General features: G+C 41.2%; 1 long non-coding RNA gene across 1 annotated transcript in view; it reads right to left on the bottom strand.

The window, feature by feature from the left end:
* Positions 1-11038, bottom strand: part of LOC145544942 (uncharacterized) — an 82896-nt gene extending 71858 nt beyond the window's left edge. Inside the window, exons 1-3 of the long non-coding RNA XR_014081745.1 lie at positions 10871-11038; positions 9187-9336; positions 7005-7064 (exon numbers count right to left, since the gene is read on the bottom strand). This is a non-coding gene — a long non-coding RNA (uncharacterized LOC145544942). The remainder of the gene's footprint in view (positions 1-7004; positions 7065-9186; positions 9337-10870) is intronic.
* Between the last annotated feature and the right edge of the window lie 13544 nt (positions 11039-24582).

Genomic DNA, 24582 nt, shown 5'->3' with positions numbered 1-24582 from the left:
GAAGTTCCAGTTTCCTGAGCCAGCCCCTTGAAGAGTCTGATGAGTTGATCTCAAGTTTCTTCATCTGTTGAGGGAACTGGAAATTCTCTGAGTCTCCACCTCAAATTCCATGTATCTTGAATTCCTGCCTCCTCAGCAAGTGGCCTCCTCAGTGTGACCAGCTGAGTGGTGGCTAGTGGGTGTTTGTGCATCTGGTTCTCATCTTGGCTCTGTCTCTAACTCACAGGGTGACCTGAGGATGTCATTTAACCATTTCATGTCTCTGGTTCTCCAAACATAAAATGAAGGTATTACGAATGATCTTCGTTCTGAGGGCTTGCATGGACTAGCTAATTAGGCCCTGGACTACATTGTAGAATTAAGAAGCATATTAATTCAAGTCAATAAACATTTACTGAGTTGCAGAGCAGGTGGAGGCATGATGTGCCTGGCCTGTGGATGCCCTATTCTAAAAATTTCCTTCATCTGCACCCCTCTGAGATTCTACCCCACATCTAGGAATGTCTTTATCTTCACCTACATGTTTCTTTAATTTCTCTGTGTGCCAAGACTCACTCTTGAATGCTTTTTCATCCTTTCTTAGTCTACTTTGTTTGCAGGGAAACAGAGCATATTTCCTTCTTGTCCTTTAGGAAATTCTGTTAGAATTCAACCAAGTTGGGAAATGAGCTCTTCCTGCTCTGCTAAAATGGTCGTAATTCTCTGGGTTGGGGCATAGCAAGGTCCAAAGGAGTCTACACAGCTAGCTTAGAGGAACATACTTTTTATTTTTTATTTCAAACATGGCACCTGGCCTAACATTGAATCTTCCCACAGTGAGATCATGATAGTGACAATAGAACCTTCATGAATTTTGGGCTCTCTGCCACGTGCATCCATGAGTCTGAGATACAGCATTCCTGAGATTCCCAGGTCAGATCTTCCTTGGTCTCTGTGCCAACCCATGAGATAACAGTGTTCTCTGAACAATTCCAGTATTGTGTTTACCTCCCTGGAGCTGGCTCTCCAAAGGTTGAAACTTTACCCTATTTTTATTTTTTTGAACCTGTTTTCTCATATTTTCCACCTGGGATCTTTTAGTAACAAGACAGCGTACTGGGACTCTGTTGTGAGCCATTCTGGAAGTGATGGGTATTTTTAGATGTGTGTACGTTTGCTCCTGTTCTTTTTGTGTGTGTGTGTGACCTAGCAGAGGGAAGAGTCTCTATTTAGCTGGAAGTTTGGGATGATTCAGTCTCTACAGTTTTGGTTGCATTAATTAATGGAGCAAATGTCTCAGAAACTTAGTTCTCATAGGGATACCAGGGGAGGGTCTTCAAAGAATCTCTACCGTAGTGAAAGATGCATAAAGAGAGTATTCTAAGAGTGAATAGCCCTGTGGACCAGGAGCAAAACTGCTGAAAAACACTGGTGGAGGGTCATTCGCTTCCTAGTGTCTTAATACTCCATTTCATCAAGTTTGTGAAAGTTGCTCAGTTGTGTCTGACTCTTGGTGACCCCATGGGTTATACAGTCCATGGAATTCTCCAGGCCAGAATACTGGAGTGGGTAGCCTATCCCTTCTCCAGCAGATCTTTCCAACCCAGGGATCGAACCTAGGTCTCCCATATTGCAGGCAGATTCTTTACCAGTTGAGCCACCAGGGAATGCTCCAATTCATCAAGTTTGAGCTATGTCCATTTCTTAAAGCTTTTGGCCTGTGATAGGTGTTGTTCAAAACATGATGTCCAGTGACTTGAAGCAGAAGATTAAAGGAGGAAAAACTACTATTTTGAAAGAATAACAATTAAGCACCTGAACTTGCAAAACAAAACAGAACAAAACAAAACACCAAATCCACAAGAGTCCTGTTAAAGCCTCCTCTCTACTTCTGGTATCATCTCTGGAAACCAAATTTTATTAGAAATACGAAAATGGGATAAAACTTTTGAGACCGTTTCTTGTTTGTTGGGCTTTCCCCCCCGCCCAGGTCCCTTAATTATCAGATATCTATTGTAAGGGATCCAAATACATCTTGAAGACTTTGTCTTATCCACTGAGTTTATTCATCTGACAACATGCAGGTTTGCAGGATGAAAGGTGTCAGGGAGGGTTTTACAGACTGAGGATCTATTAGGGTTTTCTGAGATTGGGATCTGCTTTTTTAAAAAAGCTTTCCAAGGTAATGACTGACGTGCCAGAAGGCCTGATGTCACAAATAGCTATCTGAGACAAAGCTGTTCAATGAGGTTCAATAGCTGTACTGTTTTTTGTTGTGTCCTGTAGCATTTCGGTATCCAGATGTATTGTCCTTTAAGAACCACCACTGCTGAAATGCATCCTCTACAACAGAGGTCCCCAACCCTGGCAATGTGACCTTTTAGGAACCGGACCATACAACAGGAGGTGAGTGGCAGGTGAGTGAGGGAAGCTTCATCTGTATTTACAGCAGTTCCCCATCACTCACATCCCCTTGGTTCATGGAAAAACTGTCTTCCATGAAACTGGTCTCCGGTACCAAAAAGGGTGGGGACCACTGCTGTACACTAAGGTTTCTTCTAGGTGGAAACATCATGGTCCCTTATCTTTTATTTCTACCATTAATTTTGGAGAAACTTTCACTCCTCTAGGAATGTCAGCAAAGCTGACTTTCCCATAGACCCTTTAGTCCTATTATTTATGAAATCAGTGATTCTATTCATTGACTGGCTTCATACTAATTTTAGAAACTCTTTTCTCTTGGGACCACACAAGCCATGAAATGACCGGGTTTGCCTTTTAGGAGGTAAGAAATAAAAAAAATAAATTAAAAAAAAAAGCATTCAGTCTTGACCTTTTAAAATTCTTACTAGTCTAGTTAAAATTCTTACCAGTCTCACTAGAAAATTAGAGATTTCTCTTGGAAACATAGTGGAGTGGTTCATGATTGCTTTGTAAATTTATCAGTTGCATACATTTAAAAACTGTCCAGAATTAGAAGAAATATCATGAGAAGTATTTTAAATATTCACTGTCAGAAATGTACCACAGACCAAGGTCCTGCCATTCCTAGATGGCGCGTTTAGAATTTCTTTTAACTTTGCTAACATTCTGCTGCTTTGATTGAGGTGAGATGAAGAAATAATAAAACAACTCATTGAAAGTAAATTAAAATGCTAAATGTTTTTAATGCTGTTAAATGTTTTGAATTTGTTAGCTCTGTTCTCTGTGAATTAAAGGAAGGATATGATCTCTGGCTTGGATAAAATGCATCTGAATCCATGTTCTTCTCAAATACAATTGGAAATATTGGTTCTTATAATTTGATCCCATCAATATAGTGAATTTACTCCAAGCAAATAATTAAGAAGTGCCCAAAGGTTTAACTACATGTTGATGATAGCAAAAAATTGGAGGTAACCTAACATTTAGGTTGCCCAGTCTTAGAGGAAGAGTTAAGCAATGGCACACACATGCAGTGGAGTTCTTGTAGCCACTTGTAAAGATGTTGCAGAGGAACATTTGATGATGTAATAAGATGAACAATATACACTGAGTGAAAAATGCCGTTCACAAAATAGTATACAGCATTCATTTTTAATCATTTTGGGTTCCACATGTGTATTTGAAAATCTGAGTGAAATGTACATTATCCTGGATGGTCTCTTCCAAGCTTTGCTATTGGCAGTTTACCCATAAAACTTAAGTTTCTCCTTGGATTGTAAGTTAGGTAAATCATGTAGTACTGACTTTGAGATTTTCCCCTAAATTTTATGTAAACAAAAAAGCTTCATGCATAACTTAAGAGGAGATCTACTATTCATGAAGATGATTTTAATGTTCTTGGTGCTCATTTTTGAAGGTCTCTCATTCCTTTCATCTAATGTGAAATACTCAGCAGAGAGCTTGACATGTAGTAACAAATATACAAATGATACTGCTATTTTCACTCACGTGCATTGATTTATCCATTCAAATTCTTATTGAACAATTACCTTGAAATGGCTAGCCAGTGGTGAATAAGACTGATATCATTCTGCTCCCCTATAGCTTCTTACTGTTTATGGGGGCATGCAGACATCAATCAACCACTGAAAGAAAAGGGGGAGAGCGCTACAAGGTGGAGACAGAGAGTGCCGTGTAAACACAGATGGTGCACTCAGCCTCTTCTGAGATGTAAGGGAAGCTAAGATCCTAAGGGGGAAGTGAGATTAGATTGGAAGTTGGGGTACAGTGGATGGGAAGGAAACAGCATTCCAAGAAGAGGAAACAGCATGAGCAAAGGGCTCTGAGTTGACACTTGACCTGGATTCCAGTGGGTTTTCATAATTTACAAAAGGTGTACTTTTAGTCATTGGCAGTCAAGAGAAGTGTAATTACTACTCTTTCCTTTAAAATGGACTTCGTTCTGTTTTCAAAGTTTGTCTTCCGTAACTCTATTTAAATGGAACGTCCATTGCAATTGTGGTGATCTTCCCAATAGCTCCAAGTATATGTAGAATGTATCATGGAAAGTAAGCCTGCAAGACTGTTCAACAACAAAGATTGATCAAAGAGAGCATTTGATCACCATTATTTTTCTGGGGGGAAAAAAGGTTCTACTTGCCCCATAATGTGTACAGATGGATCTGACTTTCTTCCTTTGAAGTCTGGTTGAATATATAAATAGATGAAAGGTCACTAGAAATTAAAAATATGGTAGATCATTTTTCAGGCATATTTGACTAGACTGGACCCTCTTATCGAGTTGCAGTTATATCAAATTTTGCAGCAGGCTTGAGTCCATGAAACCAGATTTTGTGGAAGAGAAAGTTCAGTGTAAGTTCACAGACAAAGGATGTGACAGAACCACTTTGCTAATATCAAAGACTGAAAAAAATGTTACTTCCCTATATTTAAGCATTACTAGCCTCCCTCTTCCTACATAACATCATGTAAGACAATATTGCAAACAAATGCCCAGACAGATGCTGAATTATTTATAAGAAACAGACTACTGCTATGGATTAGAGAGAAGAAATAACAAAGCAAGAAATAATACTGTTATAGAGACTGATAGAGTAAAAGTGGGCTTCCCTGATAGCTCAGTTGGTAAAGAATCCACCCTCAATGCAGGAGACCCCAGTTCAATTCCTGGGTTGGGAAGATCCGCTGGAGAAGGGATAGGCTACCCACTCCAGTATTCTAGGGCTTCACTTGTGGCTCAGCTGGTAAAGAATCTGCCTCCATTGTGGCAGACCTGGGTTCATTCCTGGGTGGGGAAGATTACCTGGAGAAGAGAAAGGCTACCCACTCCAGCATTCTGGCCTGGAGAATGCCATGGACTATGGGGTCACATAGAGTCAGACACGACTGAGCGACTTTCACTTTCAGAGTAAAAGCACTTCGATCCCTGGGTTGGGAAGATCCTCTGGAGGAGGGCATGGCAACCAACTCCAGTATCCTTGCCTGGAGAATCCCCTGGACAGAGGAGCTCGGTGGGCTACAGTCCATAGGGTTGCGAAGGGTTGGACAGGACTGAAGAGATTTAGCATGCACAGAGTAAAAGCAACAGAGTAAAATCACATAAGCAAATGTGTGTGAACAATATCTGGAGATTTACACCCACAGGAAAGCTGTATGCTGTCACTTGCTTCGTGTACATCCTTACTGGAGAAGAGAAACAACACCTGGGAAGTTAACTGTACTGTATTACTTAACATTTATTTATAACTTTTCAACAGTTTCCATAACCAACATTATTTAGTCACAGATGTCTTGGTAATCAGGATCATGGGCTCTGACGGCCATATTTTTAAAAAGAGATAATTTGTGGTATCTCAAGGACGTTTGACAACTTTGAACTTTCCGGTCCTTGCCTATTCACTATTGTGTTTTTACGACAGTGATGGCAATTAGAAGATCTTGAAGCTCTATTCTAGTGCTTTTTTTCCAAAGAAATATCTAAAGACTGTCTGTTTCTGAGGGTTTTATTGTTCTGTCTTTTTTCAGACGTAAGTGGCCAAGATAGTATTTATATTTTGGCCAAGAGCCTAGAGAAAATCTCAATGGTTACCACTGGGGTAGGGATACAGAAGAGCTAAGAATCATAAGAGGGCTCTTTCTCTTCAGAAAGTTATTCTAGGGTGAAGGTGTGCTCCCAAAGCTTCCTGATGTGCCACATCTACTAAATCCTCCTAATTTTAAGTCTGAATCAGATTTCCTTATAATATAACAAAATCATATTTAAATTAAATCATAGCTTTAAAAATTAAAATATTGATAATCCTTTCTACTCCTGATTAGGATTTAGAAAGTACATAATGTACATTGAAATATATTTTTCCCTCTTGTGGGTAGGGACTTTTTCATGAAGTCAGATTTGTCTCTTTTTTTAACTCTTTCATCCCTAATGCCTAGAACAGTGCCTGACCTAGAGTAGGTGCTCCATAAACACGAATGAATGAAATAAGGTATTTAAGTGATTAAAGTAAACCAGAACAGAAACACTCATATAACCTATATGTATAGATCTTAGTCGTCTTGAACCACAAAACTAGTCACATTTGATACCTACTTTATAATGCCTTTGAACCTCTGCCTGGCTCTATGGGAAGCTAACTCCCATCAAATAGCTCCCAGGTATTTCTTAGAGGTCCTGAATGTGAGGGATCCCATGTATTTAGAAATGGAACCAATAGGTTCTTCTCTAGCCATGTGGCTAAGCCACTATACCGAGCCAGACTCCATCTATAGCACTGGGAGAGAGGTTACTGTTTTTCTCTTTGCTACTCTGTCCCAAGCGTGATACAGACTCTTTCCTTAGTTGCTCATAGCACAGCTGAAATGTGGCTGCAATTGGGGGTAAAACTTGTATAGGGTGTTAGAGTTAAGAGTTTTGTATAGGGTGTTAAAAACAAAATTCAATTGGGTAAATTTGAAGATCTAGTTACTCAACAATTCATGGATCAGGCAGTGTCCCACTGAGAAAGGTGCTCCAAGGGGTCATACGAAATAAGAGAGTTTTATAGGCAGAAGTGGGCAGAGACAAGGAAAGAGCAGCTTACCTCATCTTTTTTTGGAGAACAGAAGGAGTTTATCAGGTGGATTACCTCACTGGTGCTGACCTGAAAATTCCAGATTGACCAGTTTAAGATTATGTTCCTGGGAGGAGTTGAGACTGCAATTAGGTTAGGTATTGAATCTTGATTTGCTAATGTGGATCTTAGCACAAGTGACTCCATTTTGGACCTGTTGTTTCTTTTTAACCTGGTGAACATCTCAATGATTACTGCTGTATTAGGTTGTGCATAGAACCCATGAGTTCCAAATCTAGCCACATGAGTTTGGAGGCACTCAACCTGTCTCAGTGTAGCAAGGGTCAGCTCCCTCCCGCTGCTGGGAGTTCCTTCTCTTAGATCACAATGTCTTTAAAAATATTTGTAAGTACATGAGGGCCTAATGCTTGGTCCAAACAACAAATGCTAAGGCCATCCAGGTATAGGTGGTCAAGGGTACTTTCACCACAAAGGTGAAGGCTGTTGCTGCTTGAAAAATACAGACATGAACTAAAAGGTGATCCTGATAGTAGGTAATGAAGCTACAACTACCTTTGAACAGAGGAACATCTACTTCTCAGGCTAGATAGCCAGAAAGTTTAATCCGGGTAGAAACTACCCTGGACTATGTCAGAATGCCAGATCTTACAGTATGTTGACTTCACATTCAGCCATAAAGTTAGGCTAGATTTAAAAAAATAGGAATCCAAAGCAGGTTTTTATTTTTGTCTCTTAAGGTTTAGTTTTGCTTTTGAGGCAAAAATACTAGGAAGGATGTCATGTAGAAGTAGTGATCACTTTAACACAACTCTACTCCTTGCTCCCCATCAGTTTCACATTTCATTTACTTTTGGGGCCCACCCCTGGTTCCCCCAACATGTGGAGAGGGCTGACCACACTGGGCACTCAGTGTAATGAAATGTTTTACTTGTGAGTTTTATGTCAACTCACAAGTAATTGCGGAACAACCTGTGTTCAACAACTTTCATCAGTCTAAACCTTTGTGGGCAAGGCATTGGAGCTTCCTCGTCTATCAGTATTGAGCTAACTTTGTGGCATTAAATGGAGGAGATGATGGTGTTGCCATTAAGATGTGAAGTAGGACTATGGGCATGGCTCTTTTAAGGCCTCCATGTACTTGCCAAACTCTCCCTACTTGGGTGATTTAAATGAACCAGTGATTTTGCTGAGGTTTTTTTTTTTTTTTTTTTAATATTTCCTTATGTCACTCCAAGTTTTACATTCCTTCCTTGTTTATTTATATCACATGAATTCCTCTTACTGAAGAGAGGAGATGTGATGTAAGTTAAGAAAGAACAAGGACTCTGGAGGCAAGTGGGTCGGCTCTGTCATGTTCTAGTCACATGACCTTGGACAAGTCATTTCCTTTCCTCTGAGCTGACTTTGCAAAATAGGGAGATAATTCCTTCCATCAGGGCTGCTGAGAGATTTAAAGATAAAACTGTATGAAGGTAACTTTGCAAAATGCCTGTCACACTGTCAATGCTCAAAATGGGTAGCTACTATTACTCTTGATTTTGTCTTTCATGTTTCTAGTTTCTTGGTGGAAGAGTCATAACTATTTTATTTTTTTCAACAGGTACACAACAGGATCGTTGATGGTGTTTGTGTCTGTATCAACATTATCTACTAACCAGCCTAAACCATGGAAGCAAATGTTCTTGCTTCTTCTCCATGCCCTGCTTGTGGGAGGTCTCTCCCTTCTTCCCACTTTTCTCATCCTCCACCTCTTTATCACCCACTGTCACCCCTTTATCAAGGTGGAAAATGTGGGCACACCACTACCAGTTTTCAGCATAGTTTTAATAAAAAAACACTCCATATAATCCCATAACACTAGGTGGTTTCTGTCTAAAAATCAAAACCCAAGACTATTGTGTAGACCAAAAAACATATTTGGCGACTGGCTTTTTAAATTTTTTTCTACCATTTTTCATACAATGTACACTTAATACAACTCTGAGACTCCTTGAGAACAAGCTAGCAGGAATTGGTGAAACATTTTTATAGACTAAAAATTCCACTTACATTCTTGGTTTTGACCCTAGTGAATAAAGGAATAAGAATGCTGAATGGTCTACTCCCAAGAAGGGGGCCTGGAGTGGGGGAGGTCACCACCAGTGTGGTGTCATTAGCAGTTGACATGCCTCAGCTATACTTCTTGACTCACCTGCCAGTGTCTCTCAGACATCACTCAGGCTCTGGACCAGTTCACCTCCACCCCACACTCCTGCCCTGGCCATGTCCTCAGCCCATAAATACTCCTACTCTTCTGGAGGAATTAATGCATTCATGGCACTTATTGGAAGAGATAGTAGATCTGGAAAAGAAAACCAAAATATGGTAGAGTGGACAGAACATATCCTGGGAGGTCATTGGCAGATGTATCTTCAAGTCTGGACTCTGTGAACCTCTGAGTAAATCATTTAGCTTCTTGAGCCCATTTACTTTATCTGTAAAACAGTGTTTCCTTTATTCACAATTGGATATTTATTGAGTTCTTAGTAATTGCCAGGCATTGCTCTAGGTAGCACCTGTGCCAGAGAAGAGGGTTAGAGGATGTGGGTAAAGGGTGTATGAGTCCAGTTTTAAAATAGGTCAGACAAGGGTTCACTGAGAAGGTGACATATAAGTGAGCATTTAAAGGAAGTAAGGGAGTAAGTGTTGAGGGTATCTGGGGAGAGAATGTTTCAAACAGGAAGTAGCTTGTGCAAAGGCCCTGAGGTAGGAGGGAGCCTGACATGCTGGAGGAATAGACCAGTGTGGCTGCAGCCCATGAGGAAAGCAGACAGTAGTGCAGATGGGGTCAGAGGGAAACAAGAGGGAGCTAAGTTGTGTGCAGTCTTGTGTAGGTCATAGTGAGGTCTTGGGTTTTCATTGTAAGAAATGGGAAGTCCTTGGAGTGTCATGAGCCAAGGACTTAGGTTTTGGAAGGGTCACTCTGGCTGCTGTGTGGAGAATAGACTGTAGGTGGGCAGGGGCGTGAAGCAGGGGAACAGGTTAGGAGGCTGTTGCCTTTAAGGCAAGAGGATGGTGGTTTGGACCAAGGTGTAGCTGTGGAGGTGGTTGGATTCTGGACCTATCTTGCTGCTGCTGCTGCTGCTAAGTCGCTTTAGTCGTGTCCGACTCTGTGCGACCCCATAGACGGCAGCCCACCAGGCTCCTTCGTCCCTGGGATTCTCCAGGCAAGAATATTGGAGTGGGTTGCCATTTCCTTCTCCAGTGTGTGAAAGTGAAAAGTGAAAGTGAAGTCGCTCAGTCGTGTCTGACTCTTCGCGACCCCATGGGCTGTAGCCTACCAGGCTCCTCCGTCCATGGGGTTTCCCAGGCAAGAGTACTGGAGTGGGGTGCCATTGCCTTCTCCGGACCTATCTTGAAAGCAGAACAAACAGTTTGCTGATGGGTTGGACTGAGCATGAGAGAAAAAAATAGTTAAGGAGCTCTCAAGGGTTTTGGTCTGAACAATTGGAAGAATTGTGTTGCCATTAATGGAGATGGAAAAGCTGTGAGAGGAACAGATTTGGGGGCGGAGGGAGATGCGGAATTTAGTGATAATAATCATAACTGCCCTGCCTCCCTCATGGGATTAAATGTGATGATTCATGTGTAATTTACCCTCCCAATATTCCTTACAGTTCCTAGTATTCAAAGACTATCCCTTTCCATTCAGATGCCGTCTGTACTGTGGAGAGTTGCGTCTCGTTTGCTCTCAGCTCGTTGCAGGTGGTAGTGGGTGAAGGGTTCCTAGCACGTGGACTCTTGGATCTGACAGGTATTATCTGAGCTATATTTAGGTGGATATTTTAGGATGGGTTTTCACAATCATGACTCAAGAATGACTTAACAGTTGATACCTTCATTTCTCCCCAGCAGAATATTGTTTCTAATTTTTCTTTTATATAGCAACTGATGTTGCCATGCAGATCTTTCGGTTGCTATGAGATGGTAACGTTACTCTGTCCCACGATTGGCCGGGTCCTACTAAGCGGTGTAGTTCTCACTTGGGTGACTGGCACTGAGCTGTTACTATGGTGAACTTTACGATTTCCTTTGATTGGTGGATTTCAGAAATAGGTCATCAATGGAATTCATTATATTTTGTAAGTAGAAACAAAAAAAAAGTATCATAACTTTTTCCCATCACCAACATGAAGGATATGTGACACTTAATGACATAATGAATCACTGTTTGATGACTTATAAACATGTTGAGAACTGAAAAGTAATGATAATCCTGTACTAAATTTTGGTGGGGATATTTTCCTTCTTTCTTTGAGTTGATTATTTAGAGTTAGGGACATCAGGCTGACCAGAGTTGGGGTGGGGCTGGGGAGATGTACTTAGATTGAAAGATAAACTCTCCTCTCTCTGTAGGATTCAAGGTGATGCTGGGGGCCTGGGTGTGGAGGGCAGGGGGGATGTGGGCTCCAGGCAGTGCTGATTCATGCTGCATCTCAGGGAAGTGTTCTCGTGGTCTCAGGAGGGGCTAAGCCTTTGGTCATCAGGTTTGCCTCTAGAGTGGAAAGCTATTGAATGTTCCTGGCTGGACATGGCTTGATGTAGGGGTTCAAGAGTCCAAGCAGGGATTGTGCTAGCTGAATCCTTCTGTCTCCCACCCCTTCCCCAGCTTTACTCTGGTGGGTAGGCAGATCTTGAACAGTCAGTCTTCTACTCACCTTTGCTCTCAACAAATGGGAAAAGAGGGTTGAGGAATGTATTTTAATCTTTCTGATTTTATAATATCCTTCTCTATAAAAAAAAAGTGGGAGAAAGCTGGAAGAACCTCAGTGAAAGGATGAATTATTTTAAGTACATCTGGTCTACCTTTGTCCAACACTTGACTAACAGGTCTTGTTTGGAGTGATAGGTGGGGGGATAGAGGTAGGGATGGAAATGAAACTGTGTGGGAGAGTCAGGGAGCCCCCAAATTGAATAGGTAACAGATTAGGGTGCTAGGGCTAATATTTGACACCTAGAGGGGATCATTGCTAATGCTTCTTTCCTATATGATAAACTTATCTTTGGTAATAATCACACAATGAAATCAATAATAAGAGAAAAGAAATTTTCTTTTATGAAACTTTGTACCATAGTAATTTAAAAAATAAAAAATATATATCACAATCTAAAAAAGGAAAAGAGTTACAAAGTAATATTTTTAATTTCACTAATGTATTTTTGAAGAAAGAGATGAGAACATAGACTGACCTATTGGTTTTATACAGTAATGAATAGCAACTTTATAGTTTCTGTTTTTGCAATTACCTTCTGCAAATTTGTCAGTGAATTTGTCAAACTTGTTTTTCTTCCCGTGATCATGATTTTGATCCACCTTTGATCAAAGAACACTTTTCATTCATTTTAATTTTAGAAGGTTTCTTTCACATGAAGCAATAGTTTAAATAAATAGAAAGTCTTCAACATAAGGATACTTTTGGCAGAGATGCATAAAAATCCCATTTCATAATAAATCCCAGAGACTTTAAACACAATAAAAACTTCCAGTGATCACATAGCATGATAGAATTGAAGTAACTCAAATTCTGTTTGTCCTTACAATCACTGTGCAGTCGTTTATTTTGAATCAATTGTTTGAACACAGGGATTTGAAGGACCAAAGAGATTGGACATATGTGCCCAAAGCAAGCTTTCTTATGCACTTACTCTTAAAATAAAGGCACAGAGTTAATTCTCTGAGTCAACTTCCACATAGAATATATTTACTAAAGGAGAAGCAATAAAAATATGCTAAATTGAAGCTTACATTTATGTTGTTAAAACTCAATACCAGTTGTAGTAGTTGTTTGAAATCTAGACCAACAAAAAATAATTTTTCTGGTGAGGGCAGAGCAGTTTATTATTGACGTTGTTTAGAACTGCTTGCCATCCTGATAATAGAAAGGAGACTGGCTTTTTAGCTGATTTTATCACTGTTTTTGAGTCTCCTTCAGGCCATGTACCCCTGGATGGTCCGCCCCTGAGGGGGACCACTCCTCTTGCCCCCAGCACTGCACAGGAGGAGAATCACTCTGATTGTATTTGCTGGAGACACAGCATAGCAAAAGGTGATGATGCAGGGGACTGAAGGAATGACAGGCACTGAGAGGCTGTTAGTCAGCAAATATCTGGTAAATTCTCTGACCCTGATACAACCAAATGGATTTTTTTCTCTCAAACATTATTAGCTTAAGCATCCTTCTTTCTCGTAAAAACAATGGTGATTTTTGCAGCTTTGCATGCTTTCTGTATAGCTCTTCTGTGGCCTGACATTTTCTCCTAAACTTCTTGCTATTTTATTTTCTGTTCTGGGGCACTGTGTTTAACCCCTAATTTAATTCTGCACTAAAATCAACCCTGAGCTTATCTTTACTAACAAAACATGTGACATGCTTTGCTGAGTCTTCAGAACTGGTTGAGTCATGGAGCAAAGGCATTGGATGTCTGAAGTTGCAGGAACCATTATGGGGGCTAGAATGATTGGTAAGGGAAGGAGGAAAAAATAAATAGCAGAAGTCACGACTTACCCTTCAAGGTTTGCTGTATATGACACCCCTTTTTTTTCCTTTCACCGCATCAGACAGATATAATTAGATCCACCCTTGTATTAATAGATAGTTTCCAGGGTAGGCTGGTTTAAAAGCACTGGTGCCTGAACTTCTTCCATTAGCTGTCTATATTCCTTTAGCTTAAATATTTGCTCTCCACAGGCCTCTGGAAAGCAGCTACCTCTGGAGTATAGGTACCCCTGGGAGAAGTAACATATCCAGTCTCTAACACTTTAGTATAAATGAGTGTATTTGATTGCTTCTTCTGTCACCTGATCAGCAGGATGTGGGCCCTGGGTAATTAGAAAGTCATGGAGACACTTCTCAACTCAGCCCAGCTCAGCTTTGAATGTATACATTTGCTTTAAGGTCTTCCAATTCCCTCTCTGAGGATAAACAACAGAAAAAGGCCCACCCGGTTGATAAGAAGTCTGAAATAACTTCATGCATAAGGAATAATATGTTTTAATTTTATTTCTCTCCCAAGAGCCAGAACATCCTCCTATCCTACAGCACAGCCCCCGACTTTGCCCCAAGAGCTGTGGAGGCCTCGTGCCATCACTTGTGTCTCATTTTTATTCTTCTTGCATATGTCTGGGGAGAGGGCCCTTTGAGATTTCCTCTTGGCTGTGCTTTAGGCTCCATAATAGCAATGGATCCACGCTTCTTAATCCAGTGAGGGCAGGTGGCAGCCAGCCAAAGTGGCCTCCGTGGAGTGCATTGGTAGGAGTGGCACTTTCAGAATGCATTAAAAATATCAGGAGCCAGCCAGGACAAAAGCCCAGACTGACAGCACGCCTCTAAGAAGGGTGCCTGCACCAAGGTTTAAAAAAAAAAAGTAAAGGAAGGAAAGTATTTCTATTGAACCAAATTATTGTTCTGTGCCAGCTTTTGTTCCTAGAAGCATTGTGTTTGTGTGTGTGTGCACTCACATCTGTGAACATGCACATGACTGATTATTCATAGAGGCTACTACCTGAAAATTCACACAGGCAAGTTGTAGAGATGATGCTAGAAAGTGTAAGAAGGCAGCTGAGAGGATGCCCACCAAGGTTATCAAGAGCAAATGAAGTGATCTTGATTTTGTTAATACTTTGTCTTCCTCTCAGGGTTTAAAAATATATGTGTGTGTATGCATGTGTGTGTGTATATGTTTTAGTCACTTAGTCGTGTCTGACTCTATACGACCCCATGGACTGTAGCCCGAGAGACTCCTCTGTCCATGGGATTCTCCAGGCAAGAATACTGGAGTGGGTAGCCATTCATTCTCCAGGGGATCTTCCTGACCCAGGGATCGAAAACAGGTCTCCAGCATTGCCGGCAGATTTTTTTTTTTTTTTTTTTTTTTTTACCATCTGAGTCATCAGGGAAGCCCTTAAAAATATATTTATGTCAATCTATAATCTAAAAATGTTCATTAACTGCCTACTTGGGTGGTTGTGTACATAATATGTATCTATTCCAAACACAAGTTGTAAATAGGAAGTATGAAAACTGCTCTGGCTGTGGAATAGTGTCTGCTGTTCTAAGGTTTAGAACTGCATATATAAATGTGGTACCACCCAAATTCACCCTCCCTTCCATGAGCCATTGTTCTTCATTACACACAGGTATTTTCCCAGGAATGTGTGTATAAGATAAATATTTTCAAATAAAATCATATTTTGATTGCTCTAAAAAAAAAGAAAGTGCCTGTGGCAAAACTTTCCTTTCTGAAAAGTATGAGTAAGGAATGAGAAGCTCATGGGCCTGGTCATTTTCCCTCTGTGGGCTCGGTTTTCTCATCTACAGAATCAGAGAGTGAGTGCAATGAATGGTTTCTAAGACTTCATCCCAGTTTTATCCTTCTGAGTTCCAAAACTGTTTTAAAATAATCACCTCGTAATTTGTCCGTCATCTTTTTAAATCCAAACTTTTGACTCTGGGCTGTCTTACTTAAGAAGGGTTCACCTGAATTGGTACTAACAGGTTGTCTGAATGTGTTATTCCTTTCCACTGTTCTTTAGGGATGAAGTAGAATGAGTCATAAGTGAGGAGGTTATAGTGCCACAGGCACATCAACAGGAAGACAGAAACAGGAAGAGGGGTAGCGAGACATGTCAGTATTTTCCCCCAGACAGCTTGAAAGCAAAAGCAGAGGCCCCTTGTTTTGCTCACTGCTTTTGTCACACTGACCTGTCAGCGTGGGACACCTGGCCACAGAGCACAGCCAGGAGCATTTCCTGGAAGCTGGCAGGCCTTGAATGCAAACAGCTGCCCTGCAGGTGTCTATAGGAGAGAAAAGTCTGGGAACTGCATGAATTACAGGAAGTGAATCTTAGGCAGGACTTTCCCAACCTTTGCCCTGTTTGACAATTTCTTGAAATTCTCCCCACACCAAAAATGCCTTGAAAGAGGATTTTTTCTTGTTATTTCCACTGTGGGAAATTAAAAGCCTCTTACTCGGTGATGGCAAAAATTTGGTAATTTTGCACCCTTGGTGCCTTTTTTTGTGAATTTATATCCTTTCTTCTGGAAATGGCCTATTGACCAAGAATATTTATTAACCTATTTTGAAGGAAAGTGACAGCAAAATATGACCTGCCTCTTGTTGCTGTGTCTGACTCTTTGCGACCCCATGGACTGCAGCATGCCAGGCTTCCCTGCCCTTCACTATCTTTGGCAGTTTGCTCAAACTCATGTCCATCAAGTCAGTGACGCCATCCAACCATCTCATCCTCCGTTGTCCCCTTCTCCTCCCACCTTCAATCTTTCCCAGCATCAGGGTCTTTTCCAATGAGTCAGTTCTTCTCATCAAGTAGGCAAAGTATTGGAGTTTCAGCTTCAGCATCAGTCCTTCCAGTGAATATTCAAGGTTGATTTCCTTTAGGACTGACTGGTTTGAACTTCTTGCTGTCCAAGGGACTCTCAAGAGTCTTCTCCAGCATCACAATTCAAAAGCATCAATTCTTAGGTACTCAGCCTTCTTTATGGTCTCTCACATCCGTACAGGACTACTGGAAACAACATAGCTTTGACTAGATGGATCTTTGTCGGCAAAGTAATGTCTTTGCTTTTTAATATGCTGTCTAGGTTTGTCATAGTTTTTCTTCAAAGAAGCAAGCATCTTTAATTTCATGGCTGCAGTTACTGTCCTCAGAGTGATTTTGGAGCTCAAGAAAATAAGATCTGCCACTGTTTCCACTTTTCCCCCATCTATTTGCCACGAAGTGATAGGACCAGATGCCATGATCTTAGTTTTTTGAATGTTGAGTTCTAAGCCAGCCTTTCACTTTCCTCTTTCACCCTCATCAAGAGGTTCTTTATTTCCTCTTCACTTGCTGCCATTAGAGTGGTATTATCTGCATATCTGAGGTTATTGATTTTTCTCCTGGCAATCTTGATTCCAGCTTGTGATTCATCCTCTAAATAACACAAATTACTCAATTTGTAGATGAATAACCACACCATTTACAGAAAAGAGTAACTTGGTTTACCTTAACAGACATTCTCTGAGCATCCATTCTTTGTCCACTAGTGTGTTAGAGATGAAGTGATCAGGCCTTTCTTGCTGTATTTTAATATTCCTGAATCCTCTCCACCTATGGACTGAGTGTTTATATCCCCATTGTTCTGATGTTGAAACCCTACCTCCACAATATGATAGTATTAGAAGGTGGGGCTTTTGGGGACTAATTAGGATTAAATGAGGTCATATGGATGGATCCCTCATGAATGGGATTAGTATCTTTATACAAGTCATGAAAGAACTTGCCTCCCTTCTCTAAGTCAAGACCATGTGAAGTTACAGGGAAAAGCTGAGAGTCTACAGCCCAGAAGAGGACCCTTACCAGGATCCAACCATGCTAGCTGCATCCTGATCTCAGACTTTCAGGCTTCAGAACCATGAGAAATAAATTTCTACTGTTTATAAGCGCCTTAGTCTATGTACTTTATTATAGCAGTCTGACACTAATACACCCTCTGTTAGTGTTTCCCAGAACCACATATTTATCTATTATCCTACCTAGGATTTTGTGATGTGCAACAGTACACATCAACAAATTTAGTTGTTTAGTTTAACTTTGGTTGGTCATAAAGCAGCAACCTTGCCAAAATTCTCTGTTCTGCATTTTGACCTTATGCCAGTTAGTGGCTTTCTAGTAATGCTTGTTTTCTAATCCTGTCTTCAATTTAGTGTGTGCTGCTAGATTAGTTGAACACTACTAGCTCATCTATCTTATAGTTTCAGCACAATTATTGTGGCAGCTTCTATTACCACAGGAAGGGGATTAGAGTTTAGTCTCCCATTGGTGACTGTACTCTGTTTATGTGCCTGAGTGCTAAGTTGCTTCAGTCATGTCTGACTCTTTGTGACACTAGGGACTGTAGCCCACCAGGATCCTCTGTTCATGGGATTCTCCAGGCAAGAATACTGGAGTAGGTTGCCGTGCCCTCCTGCAGGGGATCTTTCCAACCCAGAGATCAAATCCGTGTCTCATGAGGCTCCTGCATTGCAGGCAGATTCTTTACCGCTGAGCCACCAGGGAAGCCCCAGTCTGTTTATACATATATCAAGAGGTTATTTTTTGTAAAATCATTTTCAAAAACCATAACCCTCTTATTAATTGTTTAAAAAAACTTCTATATAATCTTGACTGAATTGATGCAGGTAAATACCACAAAGATAATCCAACCTGGAGTGGGATATACTCCTGTTATACTGTAAAAGTAGAATGTCAAAGTTCTCTAGATACCTCAATGCTTGTAAAAAGTGGATGCTAAAGGGATCCAGGGCCACTATTTGCACCATACAATATTAAGTTATAAAAATGGTAACTATACTCCAAATCCTATAACAAAATAATGAAAATCCAAATCTGAATATGGAATAAAATAGAGCTTTAAAGGAAGGGGTGTAGAAAGGTGAAGAAAGTTGGTGAAACATACTCACTTGCTCAACCATTTTTTGCAGACTGTGGTGGTAGTATTAATAGTTATCAGAACAAGACTGGAAATTATTTCAGTGCCCCTTTTGGCACACATATAAATGCAAACCTGGGCACCTTTAGATTGAATGTGCTTGTGTGGTACGTATATACGATGGAATATTAATCAGCCATAAAATAGGAAAGAAATAGCACCATTTGCAGAGACGTGGATGAACCTAGTGACTATCAAACAGAGTGAAGTAAGTCAGAAAGAGAAAAACAAATATCGCTTACACATGGAATCTAGAAAAATGGTAAAGATGAAGCTACTTGCAAAAAGAAATAGAGTCACAGATGTAGAGAATGGTTACCGTGGAGGGAAGCGGGGGTGGGATGAATTGGGAGACTGGGACTAATATATATACACAAGTATGTATAAAATAGATAACTACTGAGAACCTACTGTATAGCACAGGGAACTGTACTCAGTGCTCAGTGATGACCTACATGGGAAGGAAATCGAGAGAAGAGTGGATGTATGCAAAAATATGCCTGATTCACCTTGCTGTACGAAAGAAACCAATACAACATTGTAAAGCAACCATACTCCAATAAAAATTAACTTAAAAAGTTGAATACACTCAGTGTAAATTGAACCTTTTAGTCTGAGGATCCATTTCTTTGCGAAGAGGAGCAACTCCCACTTCACTCTCCTCCTGTTTTCTTGGTAGCTGCACCCTGAGCTGGCCACGTCCTTCCCAGGTTTAGTTGGGGTTGCCTTTGGCTCTTGGATCCATTCTCCTTTCAAATCCTATGAAAACACAATTCAAAAGAGGATTGTGAGCTCTTGCTGCCTTTGATCCCTGAGCAGGAAAGGTGACTGTAATATGATTAATGAGCTCAACTGAACTTTGCCCTGTGGGCTAGAGGATGATATGGGCCCCCAAGAACATTTAGAGGAAGAACAGGAAGAGACCCAGCATGTTCTGAGGGCAGTTGGTCTCTTGGAAATGTGTAGTCTTGGAGGAGATGTCTCAGCTCAGCAGGGTTGCCTGTCATGGAGTGACAGAGACAAGCTGAAGCGGGTGGCCACCCATCCACTCACAAAGAATAAACCCACACTTCTGCTAGCTATGTGTTCCCTCCAGTTCAAAGAAGTCTCCATTCAGTGTGGTAGCACTTGAATTAATGGGAGAAATGGATTTGAATGGGATACAGAGAGGGGCTTAGCTAAGAGGGAGGCCAGGTGAAAGGGAGACAAGCTGGACTGTGACCAGATTTAGTTCTCCAGCTAAGAAAGACTGTGATCACTACCCAAAGCATACTAAATCTACACTGTACCTGTCACCTTCTTGGTAAGCTGTGTCGTGTTTATGGTTCCATATGGATTCAGTTCTTCTCAGGAAGCTTGTATTTCTTTTGAGAAACATCCCCTCTTCCTGAAAGGAGCTCTCTGAATGGGATGGTTCAGTTGTACCAGCTGACAATGGTGTCTTTTCTGGGTGAAGGATGTGAGGAGGGGCTGGATCTAGCCGCTCAACTTGCTGAGCTTCTGGCCCAGGGTAGAGTCAGCTGAGGGAAGGAACACCTTTGTATAATTGGCCTGCATTTTTCTAGTTTACACAAGCCCCCCTAAAGTGCTAGTACTATAGGAGCACCATCCCAGGAGGGTCCAGGCACCATGTGTGATGACATCCTGGTACTTACCTTGGGTAGCTCATAGGCACACCTACATGAAGCCTATACCTCTTTAGGTTGCCACTTACCGCTCTTGTACCTGAAAAGTGACAAAACCTTGATCTTCAAGACTTCCACAAATGGCTGCAGTGGTCTAATTGCTCTTGTGAAGCCCCAAGTTCCTTCTAACATGAGAATAAACCCCTATCCTGAGAGGACTCTGAAGACATGAATTTTTCATCTGAATCTACCTCCAACAGCTGTTTGATCTGAAAGGAGTCATTTAACCCTTCAGATTCCCTGTTTCCTTACCTGTGAAAAAGGGAATGACAATTTTCACATCAAAGGATTGTTCTGAGGATTAAACAAGATAATGTTTTGGAGAACATTTTGGGACGTAATATCCTGAACAAGGAAAGTCAGGAGTGACCATCATTCCCCTGCATCACCTTGAGATGGAAACCAGATGTTCTGTTTCCATTTGTACAGTGTCCACTTCAAACTCTTGTGTAGTCTGCTGCATGATGCTGGTGAGAACTGAACCCCTGTGTTCTGGAAGCAAGGCTCCAGAGCTCGCTGTTGCTGCTTACTTGGAGAAGACTTCTCTAGAGATAAATAACACTGCTCAAGGGAATTTCAGAGAGAAAATCTTCCATGGGCCATAAAAAAAAAATTATCTCTGGGAACTTAGCTATCTGTGAAAAGTAAAAAGACAAAAAAGATTAGGGGACAACCAAAGTCAGGAATCTGACTCCTTAAATGGACTTCCAAATGTTTTTGTTAGTTTATAAGTGATAAGAATAAATATTTGAGTCAGACGGAGACAAATTACAGTCTCCCGGGTTGTGTGTTTTCCGCTCCAAAATGCCAGCTGCGGCAGTCCCAAGCTGCTTTCAGACTGATCTCTCTTTCAAGTCTTTCTCCAAACCATTGTAACTATCAAAATCCTCCATTTTTGGCCCCACAACTGGGCTGATGGGCAGGTGGAATAGGTATTCATTGAACTTAAGAAATTCCTCCACCTCAAAATACCTCCTGAGTATCCCATTGCCAATAACTGAAATCCTGCTATTCAGTTCAGTTCAGTTCAGTCGCTCAGTCGTGTCCGACTCTCTGCGACCCCATGAATTGCAGCACGCCAGGCCTCTCTGTCCATCACCAACTCCCGGAGTCCACCCAAACCCATGTTCATCGAGTCGGTGATGCCATCCAACCATCTCATCCTCCGTCGTCCCCTTCTCCTCCCGCCCCCAATCCTACCCAGCATTAGGGTCTTTTCCAATGAGTCAACCCTTCGCATGAGGTGGCCAAAGTATTGGAGCTTCAGCTTCAACATCAGACCTTCCAATGAACACCCAGGATTGATCTCTTTTAGGATGGATTGATTGGATCTCCTTGCAGTCCAAGGGACTCTCAAGAGTCTTCTCCAACATCACAGTTCAAAAGCATCAATTCTTTGGCGCTCAGCTTTCTTCACCGTCCAACTCTCACATCCATACATGACCACTGGAAAAACCATAGCCTTGACTAGACGGACTTTTGTTGGCAAAGTAATGTCTCTGCTTTTAAACATGCTATCTAGGTTGGCCATAATCTTCCTTCCAAGGAGTAAGCGTCTTTTAATTTCATGGCTGCAGTCACCATCAGCAGTGATTCTGGAGCCCAAAAAAGTAAAGTCTGACACTGTTTCCATTGTTTCCCCATCTATTTCCCATGGAGTGATGGGACCAGATGCCATGATCTTAGTTTTCTGAACGTTGAGCTTTAAGCCAACTTTTTCACTCTCCTCCTTCACCTTCATCAAGAGGCTCTTTAGTTCCTCTTCACTTTCTGCCATAAGGGTGGTGTCATCTGCATATCTGAGGTTATTGATATTTCTCCCAGCAATCTTGATTCCAGCTTGTGTTTCTTCCAGCCCAGCGTTTCTCATGATGTACTCTGCATATAAGTTAAATAAGCAGGGTGACAATATACAGCCCTGACGTACTCCTTTTCCTATTTGGAACCAGTCTGTTGTTCCATGTCCAGTTCTAACTGTTGCTTCCTGACCTGCATACAGGTTTCTCAAGAGGCAGGTCAGATAGTCTGGTATTCCCATCTCTTTCAGAATTTTCCACAGTTTATTGTGATCCACACAGTCAAAGGCTTTGGCATAGTCAATAAAGCAGAAATAGATGTTTTTCTGGAACTCTCTTGCTTTTTCGATGATCCAGCGGATATTGGCAATTTGATCTCTGGTTCCTCTGCCTTTTCTAAAACCAGCTTGAACATCTGGAATTTCATGGTTCACGTATTGCTGAAGCCTGGCTTGGAGAATTTTGAGCATTACTTTACTAGCATGTGAGATGAGTGCAATTGTGCGGTAGTTTGAGCATTCTTTGGCATTGCTTTTCTTTGGAGTTGGAACGAAAACTGACCTTTTCCAGTCCTGTGGCCACTGCTGAGTTGTCCAAATTTGCTGGCATATTGAGTGCAGCACTTTCACAGCATCACCTTTGAGTGATCACTTTCTCTAAATGAAAGATATTGCTTCTTATTAAAATCCAAGTAATGTTACTTCCTGGAGAAGTAACATATTAAAACTGTAATGCCTTAGTGTGAAGGACTTGATTCAAGGGCCAGTAGACAACTTTTTCTGTAAAGGATCAGATAGTAAATATTTTAAGCTTTGTGGGTCATCAGATCTCTGTTGGAGCTGCTCAGCTCTGACATGGTAGGATGGAAGCAGCCATTGAATAAGCATGGCCCTAGTTTCTGTAAAATTTCATTTACAAGAACAGGAGGTGGGCTCTAATTGGCCTGCGGGCTGTTGTTTCCAACCCCTGACTTAATTGAATCCTTTTGAAAGGAGCAACCAGCTGAGAGCAGGGGAAGGAGCACCTGACACCTGGTTTAGGGGAAGGGAGGTGACCAGTAGGGTATGAAAATGTGGAACAGAGAGCCACAGGGAGAGATGGGCCCCATAGGCCAAACTTTGTAAGAGTTAGTACTGTTTAGCCATTCAGACTTTTTTTTCTAGTTGAAATAATTTGACTCAATCAGTTTGCTTACTACATGTATTTCTACAATTTTTTATTTGGTGGAAGGGTGACACTCATTTTAATTGTGTTTAGTATATCATTCTTATTTGAAAGTGATAGTGAAAGTTGCTCTGACTTGTCTGACTCTTTGAGACCCCATGGACTCTAGCCTGCCAGCCTCCTCTGTCCATGGAATTCTCTAGGCCAGAATACTGGAGAGGGTAGCCATTCCCTTCTTCAAGGGAACTTCCCAATGCAGGGATCGAACCTAGGTCTCCCACATTGCAGGCAGATTTTTTATCATCTGAGCAGTCACAGGACAGGACAGCTCCCATTCTACCACTGAACAGCTCAATTTTCATCATGAAAATTGCTAAACATTAAAAGGGAAACATTTTTGCATACAAAAAAATTCAGATTGTATTATGCTCTCTCTCCCCTCCCTCTGTTTGCATTGAACATTTTTTGATGCTTGAATTATGTTATGGATGGTCTGATTCAAGAAAATCAGACTGGCATTCTGATTTTCTTGAAGCTGTGCATAAAAGAAACTTTTTCCAAACAGGGTTTTATTTCAGGATCAATGAAAGCTGATGCATGGCTCTTAGTCTTAGCTATAACATGTTCTGGAAGGAAAAAGAGAATTATTTATAAGCTTTTTCAAGTCTCATTCAGGTGTTCATGGGCATGTGGGAGAAAGTGCATGATATCCACAGAGCTGGCATGGCTGACCCACACCACGGAGGGTGTGAGCTTGAGTGGTCTTGAGCGGCTTCCGTGGTCTTCCAGGAGCGGGGTGTGGTTTGACTAAGACGTGACTCCTTGTTGCCGGTTCCTCCTGAGTCAGACAGTGCAAACATGGAATATGACAAATTTAAAATTAGCAATGGAGCCTGCAGCTATGGACCAGGCAAGCTAGAATCATCATCTCAGCCTCTTGAGAAGACTACTGCTGACCACTGGACTGGGGAGAGGAAGGACGGTAGATTGCTAAATTGGTGCCTTCATGTCACTCTGAGATGTGCTGGCTTCTTTCCACTTGGGAATAGGCCCAATGCCTTGGATACAGTCTAATTATCTTTTTATACATTCATAAAGAAGTTTATTTTTGGTAAAGTCACTAAAGCTGGAATAGACTTGATTGGTTTATATTGGAAAAGTAATTTGGGGCTCATCTTCCAAATTACATTAAAAATGCTGAAATGCATTCCAGTTATTACCTAATCTAAGCCTACTTCTTTTTTTATCAGGGAGATGGAATAACATTCAAATTATAGGGCTTGTGTATATTTTGCGTCCCTAAGTATGAGCTATTAAGAGAAAAACTGTTTTTAAAAGGGGACTGTTAATATTCACTGGATGGTTTATAGATGGACCCCCTTCTTCCTTCTGCAGCATATTGTGGGAGATCTGA

The sequence above is a fragment of the Giraffa tippelskirchi genome, chromosome 4 (genome assembly GCF_054371585.1).
Source record: "Giraffa tippelskirchi isolate mGirTip1 chromosome 4, T2T-mGirTip1v1.2.pri, whole genome shotgun sequence".
Lineage (NCBI taxonomy): Eukaryota > Metazoa > Chordata > Mammalia > Artiodactyla > Giraffidae > Giraffa > Giraffa tippelskirchi.
This window is presented reverse-complemented; position numbering and strand designations above follow the sequence as displayed.